This window comes from Heliangelus exortis, chromosome Z (assembly GCF_036169615.1).
Source record: "Heliangelus exortis chromosome Z, bHelExo1.hap1, whole genome shotgun sequence".
In the NCBI taxonomy this organism is placed as follows: domain Eukaryota; kingdom Metazoa; phylum Chordata; class Aves; order Apodiformes; family Trochilidae; genus Heliangelus; species Heliangelus exortis.
The window spans coordinates 18,414,403-18,438,503 of NC_092454.1; the positions used below are offsets into that span (position 1 = coordinate 18,414,403).

The 24,101-nt window shown below is 40.5% G+C and overlaps 1 pseudogene; it reads right to left on the reverse strand.

Annotated features, from left to right (window-relative positions):
• The window catches only part of LOC139789724 (chondroitin sulfate proteoglycan 4-like), a 28,951-nt pseudogene extending 11,005 nt beyond the window's left edge, over positions 1–17,946 (reverse strand).
• Between the last annotated feature and the right edge of the window lie 6,155 nt (positions 17,947–24,101).

Consider the following 24,101-nt stretch of genomic DNA (forward strand, 5'->3'; position numbering starts at 1 on the left):
ACCTTTCTGAAACATAGATTCAATTCATTTCCTCACACTGAGACTACCACCACCCTACCACAACATGGGTTTTTACATGTCAAAGTCTCATTTAGCACATTTTTTAACAGTTTGACTCACTTTTGTCATGCTCTGTATTTCTCATTTCCTGACCAAATTATTTGAGTGAGATACTTACAGCTCACCAGCAGCTGCTTGTAAAATAATTGCAGCAACACATATGTGCTCTGCAAGACAGTGCATTGGAAGTCAGAGCATCAAGCCACATGAAGACACAGAACAGATCTGGAGTGATTGCTGCACTCAAGGGAGCACTCAAAATAATTCCAATCTGCCTGAGATCTGGCAAGACAGTGCTGTACCTCTTCCACCTCCTTTCCCAAAACTAGTTTATTCCTCCTTTCACACCTCCTTTCCTCTTTCATCTGAGGTAATATAGGGATGGAGCAGAAGAAAGGCAGCTAGTGACCTACAAAAGCCCTATCTTTTCCACTTGCTGGAATCCTACTGGGATCTTCATTCCTGCAGTTTCCTAGCACTGCCACTGAAGGATGAATGAAGCTGCCCTTATTTCTTTTTGCCCACACATTCTATCTGTAGCAGCAGGACAAATAACCCTACCCCTAGTTCTGGTACCTGGCAGAAAAGAGTCAATGTTTAATGCTAAATTCTTTCATAGTCTGCAAGAGAAGTTGACATCACCCAGACTGACCCATAACTTCACTGCCAGAGCTTCTCAGGAACACAACTACACTGTGGCATGAGAGAGACTGCTGGAGCATAAACAGCTCTGCACTGCAGGAAAAAAGGCAGGCTTCAGGAGATTCTCTATTACAAGGGTCAAAAAAGTGGATTTCACATCTCTGAAAGCTACAATGCAATGTTCCACTACTGCAAACCCACATTCAGAAAGAAGGCTGATACCAACTGAACCAGTAATACAGCAAGATTTCTTGGTGGTACACATATAAGAAGTCATCAGATGCTTTCCTATTTATTTGTGAGATCATGCATCCCTAACTGGTGGTCTGAGACTTTTGTAATATTACAAGGAGATCTTCAGAGGATTACAAACACAAATATATTGAACAGGACCAGTATTTTTTGTAACAGGAGGTATTTTTGAAACCACATACCATTGTGTACAAATACCATCTGCCTTTCATTTATGTGAGCCTGGGTAAAACTAACAATGCTCTTGTTTGGGGAAGCCTTGAGAACCAAGTGCCCACTGCTAGGTGGTGTAATGGAATATATCAGTTCTTCTTTTGAAGAAGATCTTGTCTTCTGTACAGAGGTCATCAATAGTTATTTCTGTGACTGATTCCACCCAGACTCAGGAAAAAAAGAAAAAAAAGAAAAGAAAAAAAAAAAAAGGAAAAAGAAAAAGAAAAAAAAAAAAAAAGTAAAAAGTAATAGAACAAAGAGCTGAAAGATCTGTGCTGTGCAACACTACCAGCTCAACAGGTCTCCTTACTGTCCATCCAAATCTCTGATCACAGACTAAAATAGTTAATGTTGGCAAACGGTTTTTCAAAAATAAGAGCACAAAATAATACAAGCAAACACACCCTACATGAGTTTTAGTTTTAGACAGCTGCAGCACCAGTGGTCTCTTTGTCAAGCACTATTCAAACTCTTACAAACATAACAAATTGTATTTTGATAATTGAGACAAAGAGCTCCTTTCCAACACATACACATGAATATTAGTGTCATATACTACACAGCAGGCAAGACATCCAATTTGCTCTATTTCCATCAGCAGAAAAGAAAAAAAAACCAGCCTGGGGACAGCATAATCTCAAATACAGCTGGAAAACTTCTTGGTTTATTCCTGCATTATTTCCTTCAACAACACACTCAAAAGGCCCTTTTCCAGTGCATCAAATAACCCACAGAGGTGTTCAGTCCAGTAGAGATGAAGAAATCAAAACCTCTAACAGCTGCTTAGCACTTTTCAAGCTCATGCTTCTGAACAAAATACCTAACCAGCATTTGGAAGTATGGTATGAAATCCATTAATCAATTCTGATAGATCTAAATGCTTTTTGTGGTTGGTTTTTTTTTTTTTTTTTTATTAATTGGATTTTGTGTGTGTAGTGGGGTTTTTTTAGCTTAAGATATGAAGAAACTGCAAGATACTTCTTTCAGGCAGAAAGAACTGCTATCTGAGCTTCATCCATGTCTCACTGGATAATTTCTTGTTTGGAAACTGTAAGCACCAGCCCATTTTACTGTTCACGTTTGCTGTATTTTTTTAGAATTACAGACTGAAGTACTAGGAAAGAACAAGAAATGTTTCTCTACATGTGAAATTAAATATTCAGTACAGCAGTACCAGTTCTTTCCATGCAGAGTTCACATAGCATACAATCCTAATGTCCTGAGCCTTCAAAAACCTCAGCTTGAGCTTCAAGACGCAGATGCATCATCCCTTCCTGTCTTCTTAAGGTCATAGAACACTTAAATGCCTGGTGAGAACACAACACCAAACAGTTGAAGAGGGAATATGGTCCTTGACAAAGGGCATTCTACCTCTGCCAAAAAAGAAGAATTAGTAATCATAAATTTTTCCTTAATTATAAATTTTATTGTTTAATAAAACCCATGGAAGAAAACCTTTCAAAGCCACTGGGATTCTTGCCATGACATCTCAGTGGAGGAAAAAATTGAGACTACACAGTGTCATAAAATACATTCCATGGAAATTGAGATCCTGAAATAAAATGTTTTCTAATCAGTAAAAAAGGTAAGGAAAATTTTTTGTGTTGTATTTTATAACAGAAGATATCTTGCAACCAGGAAGCAGTTACTTTCTCCCTTGGCGTATTTATTTCTCAGTAATGTAATTATGGCTATCAAAGTTCCAGAAAAGATGCCACCTGTGAAAACACAGGATGTTAAATAATTGCAAAGTTTGACTTACTGAGCAGCACCACATAAACACATCAGTGTCACTGGCTGTGCACTGAGACTCTTAGCTCATCTCAGCAGCACTTGATTCAGGCTTGTCTATGCAGAAAATAGAGTCACATACAGCATAGACAAAAATGTTAGGAAGGACTATGCAAACACGTTACTATGAATGACATTAAATGTCAAAAATGTTTTCAATTCTTTTCTTACTAAAGGAAAAAAATGAGCTTTTTTCCTAAAAGCCATTTCTATTTCTATTGCTCCAGCACCCTAACACACAATGCTTTTCTAATGTATTGTACATGCTGAGGTGCTCCATGACCTGCAACATGATCCTTGAGGACTGAAAGAAGATCCAAGAGCTGAAAAGGGCTGTAAGGAAGAAAACACTCAGAACACTTCAAATGCTGTGTTAGTGACTTGCTTTTCATGTCTAGGATCAAGTCCTCCTACAAGAACACCAAAACTGCATCTGAATTACCAAGATGTAGCCTTACACAAATCTGGCACGTGACAAACTCATTTCATAGGCATCTGCCCAAAAAAAGGTTCATGACCCTGCCCACTGAGAAATAATCCATTCTGCTCTACTTACAGCCTTCACCTTATCGGTATCTCCTTGCATGCTGAATCTCCTACCAGATACTCTATATTCACAGCCATCTTAATCCTCTGATGAGTGAGCAATTAAATGAGGAAAAAAAAAAAAACAGTGTCTGAATTTGGGGGGGGGGGGGGGGGGGGGGGAGGTTAAAAAAGCAATTCTAGGAAAATATGGCCCTCTTGTGGCAAGAGGAGGATACAGTATTTTGACATTGCTATACCATAAATATATATAAACATATATATAAAAACAACAAATAATGGCAGGACAGAGATTTTCTTCAAAGTATTCTATTTCAATTTTCAAACCAGAAAAAAAAAATTACAATAGAAATTGTGGAAATTTTAGGAAATTAAACCTAAAATGTTGAAGAGTTTCTAAATAAACATATGCCTTATGCACCTATTGTTCATGGAAAGGCTTTATATTAAATGTAAGGATTATTACCATACATTACACACCCTCTCAGGTGAGTAGAATTTTCTTTTTCTCACACATTATGCTAATGTAAATACTTAAGCATGTCATAAATTTGCCACACACACACAAAAAAAAAAACAAAAACAAAAAAAAACCAAAAACAAAAAAAAAAAAAAAACCAAAAACAAACAAAAAAAACCCACTAAGACAAACCAAACAAATCCCTAAAACTTCTCTTACTTTTAACTTTTTATAGGAAAATAAAAAAGAACTCCTTAAATGTCTGGGTGTTTGTCCTCCTGAAACTCCACCTACTGTTTACCTCTTCCTATGGTGTTCATAGCCTCAGTAACAACAGAAAAGGCTAAAGAAGGATTTTATAGATGCCTCTGAAGTGAGAGAGCTAACACTTTCATATATCCACCTCAGCATCCCTGGCCTTCTAATGCAGCTCTTTTTAAATGAACACACAGTTTATTAGTCAACATTCACCACTAGAAATGTCCTTGAAGAGGGCAGACTGCTTGTCTAGAACATGGGACCAGCAAGTAACAGCCTACACAAGAATACCTAGTTCATCTCATTATTCAGCAGGTCTAAGAAAAATCCATTTTCTCCTGTCTACTTACAATGTGCAATTTACTTTGAAGGATCATCTCAGTGTATTCCTCCCAGTACATAACTTGACTGCCAGCTTCGTCTTATTCTGCATATGAATCCAACATATACGTGCATATTAGTACCTACTAGTATGCATGTAGGTATATAGTATCCATAGCAAAAATAAAGTTTATTGCTCAGCAATTGTTTATGCATGACCAGCAAAATCACAGGCACAAAGGCAGTATGGTTCTGGGTATGCCAACTGTCTCCCAGCAGAGAGGACCAACTTTGGTTAAGTTCATCTGTGTTCTTGGGAAGCCTATTTTTAGAAAAATCCATATGCTGCACTGCAGTGTACTATACAGCCTCAGCTCTGTTAATAGACTGCAGTTCAATGCCAGCAATGCACCAGAAGAGACACACAGAAAAATTTCTGACTGGACACATAGCGCTCCCATCTGCAACTAGACACACACATTCCTGCTTGCTGTGCTGATATCTGTAGAGTACCACCATAACTACTTTAACCAGGGAAAGTTTCACCCTGTACCACCAAAATGCTTGTGAACTGACTCTGTTCTTCTCCAGAAGTCTCTGCACAGGGCAAGGTGCTGTCTGTTGTGGACACGATCCTCTTTATGGTAATCAATTTTCCCTGTACAACACAACTAATTATGTAAAATTAAATGCATGGTTTAGACACAACCAATTTGTAAACTGAACCATACAGCATTGAGGATGATGTAGCCTAAAAATATTCTTCTTAGCTTCCTTAAGACCTATTCCTAAGTATCTACCCTGCCTCGATGCCTCTCAGTTAGCTTACTGTGATCACAGGTTTGTTAGCTGACCCATATCCATATCATTCTGCTTTTCAGAGTCACCTAATTTAGGTTTGTTCATCAGATCTGACTGTAGGCCTTTAAACAAAGGAGATTTTTGATTTACACAGACACAGTGTCCACAATAAATATGTTATGATTATTGAGGGCTATGGTTACAAAGACAAATAATAATCTTATGCATCAATCAATTCACCAATCAATCTGAAAAAGCACTGAAACCGAAGTGACAGTGGTAACTGTTTTTTCAAAGGCCAAAACATTAAAAAGTAAACTTTGGTCATTAAGAGCAAAGGGTAACAATTTTTAATTTTTTTTTTCAGGAATACGGGAGGGGCAGATTTAGAAACAAGTCAGCAAGTCCTGGTTTTAACTCCATTTTAGATCACAGTAATAGCTTCACTGTCTGAATTAATATTTTTATGATCTCTAACAGCCTAGATTTTCACAGATTGCATTGTATTATTCTTATCATAAACTTTTAAAGAAGGGAATATTACAGTTTTGTATCAGCAATACCCAACACATAGTCAATACTCTAATGAAGTGCCAGTGAGAATGCTTCCCTTGTCCTGTCCAACTGTGGATCAAGAGAGCAGCAGGCAGCAGAATCTGCCTCAGCAGGTCTGACCTTTCAGTACACTTAATAGCAAGAGATCTAGGGTCTGAAGGCTGTGCAAAGACAACAGTGAAATCTCTGCACCCTCATCATCACTATTCCTGGTACTTTTCTTAGCAATGCGGTTCATTAAGAGCCCTCAAGATGCCCTAGCAAACCACAACAATCACCTAGGTGCAAACCATCCCACCCACCAAGCCCTGTGTCAAACCAAGAGACTTAATGTATCTTTTAAGATTAAAAGGAAGCCTTTTAGATCAACTTTGCAACCGGAGAAAACGTGTATCATGATGACTAGACTCTCCTTAAGTACATACTACTCATATACTGCCTGCCTTCATTAACACTATTCAAATCTATTCAAATCCTAGGACCACCATTTATTATATTGACTATCCCCACCAGAAACAAACCTAGCACTTATTAATGAAGGTGATGCAAATAGTGTCAGGTTAGAAATAATTTTAACTTTCAAAATGTTGACAAAGACACCCAAAGTACTCTGTCAAAGCAGGCTGCCGAAATAATGTGTCAAGGGAGCCCCAAATTTGTAAATTTCGAAAAGGAATGAAGAGCCGAAGTACCACAGACCCCTGTCGGAAACAGCTTCGGGCAGCGCAACCATGAGCTGCCGGGGCCCCCTCGTGGTTACTGCAGCGCTGCACACACCGCGGGGGGAAGGTACTACCCCAAGACAAACGACCCTGGTTCTCGATGCTTTAAAAACACTCCTCAGGCAGTGTTAATAAGGCCAACTGCAAACTGAATAAAATAAAACCCTTTCTCCCTTGGTATTTCCTGCTAGCTCAATTAACAACGACACACGAACACCAAGTACAAACAACTCTCATCACTGAAACAAAAAATCTTCATCTTCTCAAGCACCAATATGTAACATAGTAAAAAACTATGGGCAGTCTCTTTAACAGAATACATTTCTTTTCTAGACAAAGCTTTCTAGTGTTAGTGTCTTCAGAATTAAGCATCCAGAATGTGTCTTACTAAGTGAAAACTAAAAGAAGCTATGAAAAGACAGGTGGACTGGCAGCATAGCAATCGCTGAGTGAGAAGCCCGTGAAGACAATCTGCTGCCAAAATTAGAGACATGGACAAGGTTTACTTATCTGCAGTTTTCTTCTACTGATTTAACTGGTTTTCCCTCTTCAACTAGGAGATTGTTTCTAATCACAATCCTTGGTGGTGACTGATGACTTTCCAAATATATATGAATGTGCACATAAGCATCCAGATGAACATCTCTAGCATGGACCATAAAGTTAAATGTGTCAACAAGGTTGTTGTTGTCATCATGACTATAGATCACATATCTCTATCAGATCAAGTTGAGTGAAGGAATCCATCAAAAGATTATTTACATATATCCTTCCATATTTTGGGAAAGATAATATCTCATATGCAATCTCATAATCATTTCTGGTATCTTTGTTTATAATAGCACTTAGGTTAGCAGTTGTAACTGTTTCCTCTTTCCCTTTTTGAACCAACAAGCCTGTATCATTTTCCAACCTAACTTAAGGATGAGTGGCACTAACTTCTAGAAGCAAGGAGGTATAGTGCTTGCCATCTGTCACAAAGAGCACAAAACACCCAAAATCCACACCACTGTGAATACACAGGATTTGCTTTTGCTCCAGGTCTGCTTGTTTGAATTGGTAGAGTTTGTGCAAAGTATCATTTTTAGCACTAAATCCCTGTTAGAAATCCCATGTCTTGTATACAGCAACTGCTCATGATCAAAATCAGAATCAGGATCATGATAGCAAAGATCTGCTGAAGTTAATAATCACTGCCCATTTCTCACTATGTTAAATATCTTATCAATGACACATACTGGTTTCTCATCATTCTTTAGCTGGAAAGAAATGCTGAATCTAATTCCTGTTGACAAAGGTTCTACTCCTGGATCAAAGCTGGCTCCCTTCCCTGACTCTTCACTGGAGACTGACAAGAAATTCATCAAATGCTGTCTCAGAATTGTTATGCACATACATAAGGTGCTTATCAGTTATATCCTTGCTACTGAAAGTGGTGAAATTGTCATTACCCTTGAATGAACCTGAGAAATTAATGAGTTTTAGTTTCCCATGCTTAGGAAACTGTAAAACTTCGTAACAGAAAGTTGTATTATCTGGTGTTTGTACAAAAAAAATTGTGCTTGTTATTAACTCTTCTTCACCTTCAGTAACAGACCATGGTCAAAATTATGTTTCTGAAATCTGATTTGATGTAGACTTCAAAGTGGTATAAATTTGATTCCAGATACTTTGCAGACATGAGGAACCTAAATGAATCACAGTTGTCTTCATGGTATCTGCTGATTAATTCATATGCCACTTTTTGATCAGTAGTATCTTTCTGGCTAAAGACTGAGTCTTCTTTCAGTGGCTGGCCATTAAGTAGTATTTGTCCATTATTTGGTAGTGACAGCAGTTTAAAATCTTAAAGTTTCAAAACCTTCAGGTATTTCCAGATCCACAATTACAGCAACAAGATCATATGAATTCAAGCACTTCTTTTTTGATTTTTCCATTTCTATAGGAGTATGTTTCAATAAACTGTACCTTAACCATTTGACATTTATACGAAATGTGTGCTCTTCACTGGTTCTGTTCCCTATGCTAACTTTGAATTTAAACTGGTCAGCAACATTTTCCAGCTGAATTTCTTTAAAAGTGCTACAGTATCTCACACAGCTGCACATAACAGAGCACTGAGAGAAAGAGTTCTCTCTTCTGTTCCCCCCTTTTGGGGGGAATGTGCCTTTGGACTTCCCCAGACTGGGGAGGCTCTGTGATCTCATACCGTATCTCAATATCCTGCAGATTGGCATTTGTTTTAATAGCCAGATGCCTAGGTGTGATCAGAGCTGTAAAACCTTGTAGTAGTACTATTCCTGAGTTGTTGACAATTCTGTCATCCAAAGGAACTGCCATGACACAGAACACAACCGTGTTGCTCACTTTCTCACCATCACTCACCCTCAGAGCAATCTTTGAGTTCTTCATGCCTGCATGGACAAAGAAAACAGCGCCGCCTCCTAGATCATCATTAGAAAAAGTAGTAATAGCTCTTCCAGGATGCTTCATATTTTTTAAAAATCCTGCATCTGCATTCAGGTTTTCAAAACACCGAAAGACTGAGGTCCACAGGATCTGTATCCTTATTTAGAACTTTTGTTAGATTAGATGGAATTTCAGTTTGGGAATCCAAAGTGAGCAGTAAACAACATTTTATTTAGCTTCTCTGATGTAGGCATGCCCTTTCTGAGTGCTTCTTTTATACTGATAACCAACTGGCTGCACAGACCCTTGGCAGGGCTTTTGTTCTTGATGTATTTAAGAAGGTCAGAGGTTAAGTCAGTCCAGCAGTTCAGCTATCTGGGATGTGTTATTTCCTCAGACACCAAGATCAACAAAGCGATATACAACAGATTAGCAAAGGCACACAGTGCATTTGGAAGACTTCATAAAAGAGTCTGGAGCAATAAACACCTGAAAAAAAGTACAAAGATCAGTGTCTACAGAGCCATTGTACTGTCCACTCTTTTATATGGGTCTGAACCATGGGTCATCTACTGCCACCACCTGAGACTCCTGGAACGCTTCCATCAGTGCTGCCTCTGTACAATCCTAAACATCCACTGGACTGACTGTGTGACCAATGTCCCTGTCCTTGAACAGGCAGGGGTCACCAGTACTGAGGCCATGATACTGAGGACACAGCTGTGCTGGGCAGGGCAGGTCTCCAGGATGGAGGATCACCACCTCCCTAAGATTGTGCTCTACGGTGAAGTTGCCACTGCCTGCTGCAGCAGAGAAGCCCTAAAGAGGAGACACAAGGACTCTCTGAAACAATCCCTGAGCTTTGGCCATACTGACTGCCATCAGGGGTCCCCTCTGGCCTCCAGTTGGGAGACACAGATACACAGCATCCATAACACTGCTGCCTCCTTTGGGAACACACGTAGAATCAGCCTGGAGGAGAAAAGACAGCACAGAAAGCACCGTGCTGTGCCTGTCCCCTCACAGGACACTTTCTGCTGGGCCTTTTGCAGCCGCACTGCCTGTCCCACATTGCCCTTATCAGCCATCAGCATGCTTGCAGCAAGCTTGGGGGGAGAGAGCCCTTCTGAAATCTTTGCTCATGAAGCCAAGACATGATTTAAGAAGGATTTAGCAAAAGCTCCAATTCCTTCAGCTATCTGATCCTTGACCTTTGGGGTTTTTGTTTCAGGCCTATCTTTATATTATATCTGCCACGGTTCACAATGCTTTCTGCTGATTGGGACAGAGCTCCTCAAGGCCTCTACCAGTTAATTATTTATTTTGCAGTACTCAGCTTCAGAGACAACTCTCTCATTTCAGCTGAGTTCTTTTTCATATTAATTATAACTACAGCAGACTTTAGAAGTTTAATTGTTCCTGTCCCAACATTAGTTGTCCCTCTGCTCAATCTAACACACTTTCATGACTCTTACAAAGTGTGGCTTTGACTTAAGTCTCTAAACTAGATTTTGCACACTGCAGAGTACCAAATCAAAGGCCTCATTAACCAGCTGTTTCATGAAATTATCACTAATAGTATCTTAAAAATTGATGAAGCATACAAAAAATTCTAGGTGGTTTTCCCAAGAATGAGATTTCAGCAAACCCTACAGTCAAAAGCTATGCAATAGTGTATTATATTAAGTACCCAGAGAAACACACATTTTTTAGCTTACTGAAGTACACAGACTTCATGCAAAAAAAGAGTCAGACCGGGCACAGAAAAACTGGTTCCATGTTCAACAAATAGGAATTCTTCCCCATCAGCTTACTTCTGGCATAAAAGAAATTTTGATCAAATAGATCTAATATACCTTACAGGTCTTCCATAAAATCTATCCAGTAAGGGAACTAATGCCATTTGTTGTTTATAGAAATGTTATTACTATGGTGTTAATAAAGACTGACCTCCCTTCAAAAGCACATAGAATAACAGAACTGGAGGGAGACAAACCCCCAGTGAGGACTAAATTTTAATAATAAAATGGGAGTTAAATATTCATAATTTTTATATTATGGCAAAGTCCTATTATGGCAGTGGTTAGGACTGTCACTGTTGTATCTACTATACATATGGACTACAGAAGACTGTCCCTACCATATGGTGCTCTGGACCCAACAACACAGGTAAGGCAGAGGAGTTTTCTGACTTCCACCTCAGTGGAAGGTGAGCACTAGGCACTGAGATACCATCTTCCTCAAAACTATAGAAAGCATAACCCAGCTGGCTGAAATAACCTGTCTCAATAAAAAAAAATTACTCCTTCAGTCATTGTGGAAACATCAGAACACCAATATAATATTACAGGTAAAAGAAGGTTCCACCTCAAGAAGACAGACCTTTCTCATCCTGCTGAGTCTCTGAGAAGCATTCAAGTTTTATTTTGCCACATCACATCTTAGCACCTCTACAGAACTCGCAAGTAAGATATTTCATTATAGTTTTATTATTGAAGTTCCTCAGGAATTAACAAACGAAATCCAAAGCTTTCAGAGATGTTAATGGTTCATTAAAATCATTGTAACACAGCCCCTAAATTTCATTGGTGAATTTCTGAATAAAAAGTAATGACTACTGACGGAACTTGAAAGTAACTTTTATAAAGACACTGAATTCTCATTAGACTCAAGCATATGAGGAAAAAACATTGGATTCTTGGGGAAGCAATTGAGCAGAAAGACAAACTCATCCATGGATTACTAAGTGCAATTTAGGATAACTACAGATAAATTTGCAATGTCAATATTTTGCAGTGTGACATTGGGACACAGTTTGGTGTTTGTAGTAAATATTAATTTCCTGGAAAAGCAAAAACAAACATAAGTTGAAGGTTTTGCCTCTTACAAAACACTTCAGGGTTAGACTCTGTCACTGAATGTGGGACACGAAACTCAGCATCAGCCCAGGCACTGATCCAGTGCTCAACGAGATCATGGGCCCAGACCACCAACAGTGAACTTCAGTACCCACCAAATTAAGAAGCATGTTATTACAGTACAGTGATTACATTTCCTTTAGAGTAGCCATTTCTAGAATGATTCTAGCTGAATTTTTGTTATGAGTGACCTCAACATCAATCTGCTTTTGAAAAGGAAACACTTTGTCCTACACTATCTGATGTCAATCGTACCATTATGAAAAGTGGTGTTCAACCTGTAACACCAGCCTTGAAGCTCCTTTGCTACTGGAACAGGTGAATTCAGTGTACTATAAAAGGGACAATTCCTTTGGATTCCCTGGGCAGAGAATCTATTCTACAACAGCTTACTGGCTCAAAGGGGAAAGAAGAGTGGAAATGGGTGAGAATAAGAGGTATACCTACACTAGCTAAAATGTCCCTTCACAGACAAAGACAAACAAAGGCTCAAATGCACACAGGCATGATCAATTGAGATGCCAATTTAAAGATCTGTTCAACTTGAATTACTAGCTAACTTGTGGTGTCCATCTCTCTTCTTTTGCCCTTAAAGACAACCCTCAACTCTGACCAGAAATAACACACTGGGCCTATAGATTCCTTAATATTTCTATTATAACATATAATATTTATACGAGAAGCCTAAGCTTTGAGAATTCTGTTTCAAGTAATTTTACTGAAGACTCCTGACCATGTCTGTCTACAACATCTTTCTTAGAAGAAACCAGGCCAGGCACAGCAAAAGCCTCTATAGTCAAAGCAAAAGGTTCTTCACTTGTCATCTATTGGTGACATTGGCTGGCATTTTATCCTTTTGTCCAGCTTTCACTCTCCAGTGTTAAACACCTCATGAAATTCAACAAAAAGCTACACATTGAATAATTTTTTCTTTTGGTTTCTGTACTCAAAGCATAAAGTGATAAAAGTCTTGTCTCTTCTCCAGTGCCAAAACTAACAGCTCAAAAAATGTATCTACAAGAAACCAAATTCAGGCTCACTACAGTTATCACAATCTATGGACATCCATCCAACAGCAAAATGGTTTTTTCTTTTCCCCTTCTTTCTGTTAGTATATCTAATTTCAGACTAGATTACATATCTTCTCAGCAATGCATAAAGAAGAACAGTGATCTTGGAATCACAACTCCACATTTACTTATTAACTGAAATAATTTAGTACAGACTTCCTGTCTGCTTTCGGTCTCCACTGATGACACAAAACAGTCAAAGCTCCAGAGACCACAACCCTTTCCTTCTTTGAATCCCTTTTACACCTTCTTCCCAAAAAAGTCACATGGAAAGGCTTCCCCTGTTGTGCCTGAACCAGTAACCCAAAAAGACTTTTATACTTAAGTAATCCATGAAGGCTTTTGCATTTATGCCAGATGAAAAAGAGAAAATGGGCATTTTTCCAAATCCCTTCCCTGACCGTAACATCCACCTTTTCACATGAATAAATTGAAATATGTCATTTGGTCTTCAAGCAGAAAAGAAAACTGACATCATTCCTATGCATGAGAGTTTCTGGACAATGTTTTTGTCTTCAAAATGTTCAGGAGGTATCAGTGCCAGGGCCCTTTAAAGATAATGCTTTAGCCAGAAGCTCATAATATAAGGAAATGCAATGCAGACAACACTTTCTGCTGAATCCTTCTGCTGTAGACAGAAACATTTCTCAGCTTTTAATATCTAATGTTTTGATCTTGGATTTTCAACACAACAATAAATGTTGCAATCAGGCCAGAGACATACTGCTTCTCAGACAAATTGTTCCCATGGTGCCTGCTGAAGAGAGGGAAAAAAAATCACATTCACTGGTTTTGAACCAGCTATCTTAACATCTACTGTTGATGTGTGGTGCACTCATATCCAGAAGCCCCCAGATACAGAGACCATCCTTATCTGCTAGATGGCTGATGCACATACCTCCAAAGATATTCCAACTGTATAACAGCCCTTCAAGAAAATTAAGTCACTTATTTTTCTAAATCAAAAATGCAAGATCAAAATAAAAGGTCATTTATCTGTCTTAACAGCACACTCAGTCAAAGTGCAGTAAGTGCATACAACATCAGTTGTGAGAGAGGAGGAACTGGTTTCATCACCTCTAATTGAAAGACAATACCCGTTTTAGTTACTTGAATGAATAAGCTTCCCATTGTCCAACTCAGATTTGCACCTTGAAGATTTGTCCCCTGACACTTATTCATAAAAGTGAACAGGAACTGAAATCAGCTGGCACAGGTAGCTCAGAAAAGTATTCAACTTCCAAATTATAGTGGTTTTCTATATTTACAAATTCAAGTATGCTTTTGACTCTCTTAGTATTCTGGATGTTCAAGTAGAACCTCTGGCTATAAGTGCAGCCTGTTTTCACTGCTTTTAGTGAAAAAGGTGTGACCTCTTCTTGTAAAGCAGATGTTTTCATGTTAATTTTAGGTTACCTGGTATATGTTGTGAGACCTCACCTCAGGGTTGTAGAGGAACCAGGGATTTAACTTTGACTCCCCTCTCTGCCTTTCTCCTATCTCTGCCTTTCTCCTTCCATTCTTAAAACAGAGCTGTTGGTTATTGTGCTGACACATTTCTTTGGTACAATCAAACTGGAACACATAGGGTGTTGCAGTGAGAGACAGAGGGGTTGGGCAATCCAGAGATGAAGACAGGTCTCCACATAGTAAAAATACTTTCTTACTGTATAAAAATACAGCTTGAAGTCCCATTAAGTGTCCTCATGCGCTAGATGCTAGACTAACAAGGAGAAACACCTCAAGTCCTAAATAGCTTGTGCTACAACTACAATGAAATACTCAGGACCCAACAGAGGAAGATGCAGGTCCTCTAAACCAAAGGAAAAACAGCACACAAGCTCCAACATAAATATAATAGGAAGACCCTCCCTAGGGATAGGATTTGAGTGATTGAAACATGTGTTCAGAGATGTTAACACCAAATATAAATAAGCTGTTGTGATATTAATAATTTTAAAAGACTTGTTTACTCAGGTTGTACAGCCCAAGTGCAGACAGATTAAAAAGGGAGAGAATTTAAGAGGAGTAGCAAAATTCCAGGTACCAAATATAACAAGCTTCTAACTGAATTCTGCAGAAAAAAAAACCAAAAGGCAGAACAGAGGATTAAAGAATACATTTGCAATTATTGAAAAGCCTCATATTCTGCACTATAAACATGCCTACAGCTGTCCCACAGAACCAAACCTTTACTATAGCTCCTCCCAGCTGACAGAGCTTTGCATTCCAGTCCAAGACTTCACCTGTTGCACCACCTGAATAGATGCCAGTTGTCTCCAAAGTGAATTTCCTAGTGTGTTCTACAAATACTGACTCTGCTCCTACAAAAGTCTGTAGTTTTAGCATAACACTTTTGTGCTAACATTGCTAGAACCATTTATCAGAACAGAGCATTTTTACACATGCTACAAATACCTGTTCAGAAATTTTGCAATGTGTGCATTTATTTCTCTATCTAGTTATTTCCTTCTTTCAGTTAGAAAGTGCCAGCTCTATATCTGAAACCACTGTAACTACAGGAGAATCCTGTTTTCAGAGGAAAAAGTGGACCTCCCACCTTTCAGACTGATTCAGCAGCAATTACTAATAATCACCTGGTGGAAAAAAACCTTTCAGAAAATACATCCTCATAAATAGAAATTAGTTCTCCATTCTCTCTTACAGCCACACATAACTGTATTTTGAATGTTCCTTCTTCAACTCAGTATTTCCTCCATCACAGACAAATTCAGCCAGTGAGACTGAACAGCACTACCTGTATCACAGAATGCCATAGGTAATATGGTTTCCTTACAAATCTTTCACTCCCTAAAATACAGCACTGATACTTCATGAAACAGGAGACTGGTTAATGAAGCTTTGCTACAAAGACAAGGAAATAATCCAGCAGAATGACACAAAGAAAACAAAGAACCAAAACAGACCACATCATAATGAAAAAATACTACTTCCATCTTTGTCTTTTTATGGAAGCTGGTAGCAGATGACATCAACAGTATATAAGGGGTATGGGGAAAACGGAAATGGAAAAGGGAGTAGCCAGATTCACCGTGAATGACCTTGAAGGCAGATGTATCCCTGATTTAAAAGTGAATTTTCAGGGTTGATTCTCACCTTCTAAGTGTAGGATTTACAGTGAAATTTTTAGAGTGAATCAAACACTATGAGAGTCTGCAAGCCTCTTACACTCACCTAAAATGTAAATTGTAAGGAACACCTCTGTATTGCATCTACAAATGATATACACAGCAGACAACATGATGTCAAAAGGTCCCTTCCAACCCAAACCTTCTGCAACTCTGTAGTTTCCAGATAAAAGATAGTTGTGTAGTTAAAACACAATGTCAAATGAAGAAAACTGATGTTAGTTTTCGGTTCTATCACAGAAACAAACTGAAGAATTTCAGTTCACTCCCTTTTTTCCCCTACTCTCTTTTTCCTTACAGCCTTCAACTGTTTTTTCATTTCACTCTAATCATCATCTTCAGAAGCAGGAACTCTCTGCCTCTAGGTATGGCTATACCCATAGCAGCAGCTGTAGTAAGAAATGAGAAGCAGAATTTAACAAGCCAAACTGGTAGTGATGCCAGTCCACATGGTCCAGCAAAGCTCAGCATGAAGGCAGTCCAGCTGCAGCATCCTTCACTACTGCACCTAGGTTAGTACTAGCACCAGGCTGTGCAGCTGACAACCCTGTCTTGCAGTTTGGAAATGCACCCTCTGGCACTGGCTTTGCCTGGCACATCCTCAACTACAGGGACAGAGGAAACAACTGAAATAATGAGGTACTGCCCTCACTGACAATGAGAACAGACCATGACATGTATAAAGTGGTTCATCAGCTTCATGTCTTCAAAGCATTACTGGATAGCCCAGCATTACTGGCAGCAAAATCAATGATAGAACCCTTTATCCTGACATTAAGACAATGCTACTATTGCTATAAAAATTTCAGTGGCAATCAGATCTCTCTGACATCCTTGATAACTCTGAAATATCACTATAAGCAATAAAAAAATCCCTCCCTACTCTGCAAGCAGGCTTTTTGTCCACAAAAAAGTGAGAACACGACACAGTGCTCCAAACACAAAACCCTTTTGTTGCAATTAAATACTAGGAGTTAATTTCTAAATAATTTTCTCACCTGGTGAAAACAGCCTTCATACAATCACAGAAACCTACAATACACTCGACATTTCTAAAGAATAGGACTTAAGGCAATTGATTTCTGTCACATGGGCTTGCAAGTATGAAAAAGCAGACCTTTGGAAAAGCCTGCTGGTCTATTCTTTTTAAAAGGTAGTTAATAAAGGTGATTACATGTCCTTGATGCTCTTATTATAATTTACTTGAAGATGTATCACAAAATGTATGAACTTCTGTATGAACTTTTTTGCTATCCCAGTGGTTCTGGTGACTGCCTCAGACCTGCCCCTTAAAATGTGTCACCCGCAGTGAGAGCTACAGGCTTCTGGCATGTCTGAAAAGCCATGCATAAGACAAATTAATCCAGAAGCCAATAAAAGTGATACCTGCAGTTGCTGGCTGATACCTTCATCTCAGCACCGGTAGTTCACACACACATGGAAACAGAGGAGGAAGTCACAGGGAATATTCTTGCACGTGGATTAGTATTTTCTTAGTGACATATCACAGCTGTTATTGTAGAAATAAAAAAATAAACAAAAAGGGGGGTGCGGGTGGTGGCATTTCATTCACGTGTCTTGGGTTTTTCTGCTGTTTTTTAATTAGAAAGTCTAGCTATGCCAAGCCTCAGCTCCTTCACTGCACTGTCATAGGGGAAGGACGCATCAGCACAGGTCCAAATCCGAGCCTACAGCCTCGCCCTTCCCGTTCAGGGAGGAGACACCTTCGACTTGACGGAGATGCCTGCTGCCCCGGCCACCCGTAAGGCCGCATTCCATGGCGCCGGACCAGCGGTACAGAACCAGCCCCTCCACCCCGCCGAGCAGCCCGGAGGCTCCTGACACAGAGCCGGGGGCTGCGGCTCCTGCCAGGACTCAGCGCTGGGGCCTGGGCGCACGGCGGCCCCGTCACGCCGCTCTCCGCCGGGCCGGGACAGCGGGGCACCCTTCTGCCGGGTGCTGTCTTTCGCCCGCCGGCGAACAGCCCGCTTCAGCGCTCAGGGGAGCGCCCTGCCCCGGCCCTCACCGCGTCGAGGGCTGCGGCTCAGCCCGTGCCGGGCAGCCCGTTCCGCAGCCCGACACAGGTGCTTCCCGGCCGCCCGGCCCCCAGGTAAGCCACGGCTCCCGCCATGGCGGCGCCCCGCGGGCAGCCCTACCTCCGACAGCCGGCAGGCCGGCGGCCAGCACTGGCGCCAGCACCAGCGGAGCGGCGGGCTCGAACCCCACGCCACTGCCGCACCGGGGCCGGAGCCGAGGGACCAACCGGGCACCAGCACAACCGCAAGCGGCAGGACCGGGCCGGGCCGAGGAGAGGCGGGGCGGGCGGCCCTGGGAGCGGCGGGAGAGTGTCACCGCCCCGACCGCGCCGGCTGCTCCGGCGGGGCATCGAGCAGCCTCTTCCTTGCTTCCCCGGGGCAGTCTCTTCCTTGCTTCCTCCTCGCAACGCAGATGCTGCCGCGTCCCGCCCCCAGCCCCAGAAACATCGGCGTGGGAAACGGTACGGGGCAGCGCACATCCCCGCCATCCCGAGCTGTGTGTCCGGGGAGAGGCAGCCGCCCAGCCCTCCCCTGGGGCTTCCTGCTCCGTGGCCGGTACCGCCGGGACAGCGCTCGGTCCGGACCGACACCAGGCCGCCTACACAATGGTCACGGTAACCTTGAGCCAGAGTGCGGCCGGGCCGGGCTGCTCGGGAGTTATTGCCCGAGTCTTCGAAACCTCTGGGGACGGAGGCTCTAGAGGGGCCCCGGGCCAGCTTTCTCGGGGACGCTTTTGGTTCCTCTCACGGCTCTCGTTCTGTCTGTGTCAGACGGGAGGTGCCCTGGTGTCGTTCATAGCTTCCCCCCCTGTATCTTGCCTGTCAGACGGACGGGCCCAAAATTCCCTCAGTCTTTTCTCCTCCTGTCTGGAGCAGCCCTGTTCCTCACAATATGCATACTGTGCATAAAGGAATACTTTCCTCATGGAATCATACATCATATTTCTCCATGGAATAAACATGAACAGGCAGACAAAACATAAGGAGCAGAAGCTGAGATCATTATAACCAACACGGTGCAGATGAGACAAAGTTCTGCATTCCCCAGCCTAGCATTGGTGTCCCTGTCCTTGAAAGTACAAGGTTTCAGTTTAGAAAATATTTTAAAGAGCGCACTTGAACCACTCATGTATAAGCCACTTACCATACTTAAGACAAGTATGCAGACATGTCTTTAGATACATATATAATCTGTGCCAGGAATGGCCTTACAGTCATAAAATTTTCTCTGATGTTATCAGCTGGCTTCGTGCATTGCAATGTGTCTCAACAGGTCTGTTATTTTTTTTAACTTGCTACCCTCTCACACATAGGACTGGAATTTGTGACCTGAAATCTGACACTAAGCAAGCAAAGTAACCAAGGTAATATTCCCAAGCTGCAGAAAGAAGAAACATGGTGATGGCATGAGTCTCTTTTCTGGGTCAGCCGTCTGGTTCTTCTCTTCCTTTGAGGCCTGCAGTCATCATTTAGTCTACATTTTCCTGAGCAATTTTTGGCAGGCTTTGCTGTCTTTACAGTTTTAGAATAATGTACACAGTGGGACTGGGCCCACCCAGAGAAAAATAACAGGGAGTGATCTTCACCCAGATATTACTTAGCAGCTTTATTAAACATACCAAAGGCAGACACCTAATAGACTGCATAATCTTCAGACTGGCACTCAAAGTTTGTGAAAATCTGGAGAAGGGATTGTAAAGGAGTGTTTGTCTAAATTGTGAATGAGAAAGGCAAAAAAATTATTTAATGTGAAATTAATGATCAATAATATGACTGAGACTGGAAAATCATATTTCCAGGTGTGTGGCAGCAAAACGCTGCACTGCAGCAGGAAAGCCTGGGGGAAAATGTTGCTTTTGCACCGCTCATATATTGCACAGGTCTGGCTTCACATATCCCCACCAAGGAGTAGTAGGCTTCCATAACCCTGTGCATAGAAGTTTGCCGTGACGGTCCTTGGATATACCTTAAAAGGGGCAGCATCACTTGCACTGTAGGCCTTGGAAAGTAACATTCGAAATTACATTAGGAAAAAAAGAGAGTAGAAGGCTGGATGAGAGGTGGGAGGTAGATCAATGGGAATATCCTGAACGTATGAGGTGTTTTGGGGCTAAATGCAGAGATAGTGGGACAGGAGTGAGAGAGCCCTGGTATCACATGCAGGGCTGATGAGGCCATTTGCATGATGCTGTGCAAACTGGGGCACTTCTGTGCTGGACATGGTCGCCAGCTGGAGGTCTGAGTTCAGATAATGGGAAAACAAAACATGGCGCAATCGGAGATATCACACTGATCCAAAGAAAGGGAATCCACTCTGACACAGCAGAATGCACTAACAGAGCTAGGACTGTTCAGCCTGGAGAAAAGAAGGTTCAGGGGGATCTCATCCGTAACTTCGAACAGGTGATAGGATAATGTGAAGAAGGGGGTGCAGGATGTCTTAGAGGTACCCAGTGAAAATACAATAAGCACAAAATGAAATACAGGAAATTTTGTTTAAACACAAAAATCTTCCTCCACTGGGGGTGGGGAGGGGGGGGCGAGGGGGTGTCAAGAATGAGAACAGGATGGCCAGACAGGCTGTGGTGTCTCCATCCTTGTTGATATCCAGAAGCTGATAGGGCACAGCTTTAAGCAACCTGCTGTAATTGGCCCTACTTTGAGAAGAGGGCTTAGACTGAACAATCTTCAGAGCTGCTTTCTCACCTCAACTATTCTGTGATGTTGTGATCCACAGAGAAATTTTAAAACAAAAATTTAAAAACAGTTATTTAAAACAAACATTAAGAGATTTCTGCAAAGTGGAAGGCCACATCTTGAAAGGTGTAAGTGGCCTGTAGCTTTAAGCCACGTTTATTTCAGACATACAGGAGTTTCCAGCTCTGAGTCCCACTTGCTTTCAGCAGGATTTAGGATTCCTAAGAAATGTAAATCTGAATTTTTCTTTGTTTCTGCAATTCCTGGGGGGAGATGATTTGCTTTAGGGTTTTTTTTCCATCTCTGGCTTTTAGTTACTCAGGAATTTCTTATGTCTTGAGAGCACTACAAAGTTTGTTTCCTAAGATACTATCTTGGCCATGCAGTCAGACAGGCAGAAATCCAGTATATAAAATGTGCTTCTCCTATGCCAGCTGCAAATTCAGTAGTCAACCTCATAGGTGAGTAGTTTTGTGAAAATGCAAAAAATCTTTCAGCTGTTTGTCCAATTCTTCCCTGTTCATGGTGGAGATCTACTTGTTTGCATCTGACAGCATCTGACAGTCTATTAGTTCAAGAAGAATGCATGATGCTACTGACTACTATAATACAATACCCATCAGCTGCTTCTTATTGGATTTTGTTGAAGAAAGGTTTCACTGGGAAGAAAGTTTCACATGGTACCAGAAACTTTAGAGATCAGTTTCTATTCAATTCTCAGCCAACAGTACTCTTTGTGTGGTACCATATCCAAACTTCTTTAGGGTTCCCATAGGCTTTCAACCTAAAAAAAAAAAAAAAAAAAAAAAAAAAAAAAAAAAAAATTAAAAACATAACCCCTTCCACATGCTTTGAAACAACTTCTATCAGATTTCTTTTATCTTGATTAAATTATGTGGAAATTACTGCTGTGAATAAGTAACATACACTCAGAAGACATGCCTGAGTAATTCTGGTGGGAAAGACTGAAAGCTGGCTGCAAGCAGTCAAGAAAGGTCCTGTGATCTCCAGCTAAATAGCTGAAATTAATAGTCTTTAGATAAAGCTGTAGTAACCAAACATTTATTGCATTACAATAACATTTTAATATGACATCTTAATTTTAATGTAACACTGCATCAGATGAAGAATATTCAACTTGTATTTCCTGATATAGTGGAAAGTGTTATGGACTAAGCTTCTTAACATACAAATGTTAAGCTTCTCACATACAAATAAGAAGTTATGTATGTATTTTCTGTAGTTTTCTTGGAAAGCAAACACAAACCTGCAGTGGTCCATGCAGATGCCTGAAGAGCCTGGTGGTAATGACACTAGAGGGAGTCCTGAGGCTGTAAGATAATATTTTTCCTATTACAGTTTTTTCAGTAAACAGTGCTTCATAAGCAAAAATGTTGTTGAAATAAAGCTTCTGGAGAATGAAAGAACTATTAAATTCAGAGGGGATCAAACAGTATTCAAGTTCTAAATTCCATTTTTTCCAATGATTCATTAAGCAAGCCAAGTAAATTTTAAAAAGGACAACGTTAATAAAGATGTTATTTTTCCAGTAAAGAGTTTATATTAAAGTCAGCATTCAAAATGGAGTAAAAGAATATTTCACATTATTAACCTTGTAACTTAAATTATAAAGACCATTTTCTGAAAAAATCTGTGCTCTTCTTGTGATCCCCCACTAAAAACTTAAAATTAGACCATGCAGTCCCAAGTTTTCAAGGCAGACAACTGAATTTTTACTGTAGCCAATGGGAGTTGTCAATGCTCAGCATCTTAAAGTTCAGGATATACATTTGCAATAAAAATAGGTTTTCCAAGTGTGCATGGGTGCAAACACCTGCTACTGTGGGATGTTGGTCTGTGCATGTTCCTAATTCACTTTCAGGATTTTGAAAATTGTAGGTGTTTGAAAGAAAAATTCCAGGACTGGAAGTCTTCCATAGCTCAGCATGATAGCTTATCCAGTACCACTGGGAGTGGGAATAGAGCTGGGACTGTGGGATAATAATGCACAAGCTTAAAGCAAGGCAAGGCTTTCTTCTCTGAATGGAGGAGGAGGTGACATTCACATTCACTAGGGATTTAAATGTTTGCATTTATTGCCATGATGGTCCATGCCTCAAACCAAGACCTCTTAGCCTGTTTCAGGTATTCACCATATAAACTTCATCCCTTTCAAGATACTACAGAGTAATCAGCTCTTGATTCTCTCAGGATATTTCCTTTAAGGCAACCTACTTAAAATGTACAAGTCCTCAAAGATAATCCATCAGAACTGGGAATCTTGAACTACATCTTCATCGATATCCGCCAGAGCAAAACAGCAGCCATTCAGACAGAAGTCCAGCAAAGAAAGTACAGAAACACAATTACAGCAAAACTATGCAGGTTATCTTGGCAAAAGGAGGGGACTAGAATCAATCTTTTGTACAGGTCAAAAGAGACAGAAGAACTCAAAGGGATGGTTAGAAAGAAAATGCTTCATGCTTGTGGTTTCAGTATACTGAAAGAGAAAAGCAGCTCCCAGAAGGCTTCACTTCTGGCACAAAGGCTCATGGTCTCCCTCAAGATATTTGCAGAATTTAAGATCTTAGGTTTTAGTGAAAAACAACATCTCATTCCATGACATGGCTGATTTAGAGACTATCCAGGGATCAGATACTGCAGCAACATATTCACAAGCAATGTATATCAGAACGCTGAATAAAAATAGAGTAAATAGAAATAAAATCTTCATTCATACTGTTTTGTTTTTCTAATGCCCTAAGCTTAACAGCTTTATGCAATTTTACTAATCCTTTTTTGCTTCAGCGGGCTTTTTATGCCTCTCCTGCTGATCAGTAGCTTCATGATTGTTGCTTGTAACTCAGTCCCCTTTGGTTAGAACCTTACTGTCCAGGAAAATCTTTTCTATCGATCCACACTGATCTGTTTTTCTTCATATGCCTGTGCAAACAGTTCAGATTCTTCCAATAATGGTAATATATCTTTCTCTCACCAAGTTAATCTTGGATTAATGAGAATTATTCTTAGAGTCACTGTTATTATTCTGGTTGAGGATCTGGTGCTTTTCTCATGTGCTGCCTTTAACATCATTAGGAGTGAGTGATGTTTTTAAACCCCTGCACTCGTACTCATGTGGCTGTATTATTCTGGCTGCCAATATTAAAAGATGCATTTTCAAATACATTTTGTAGGGCTTTGC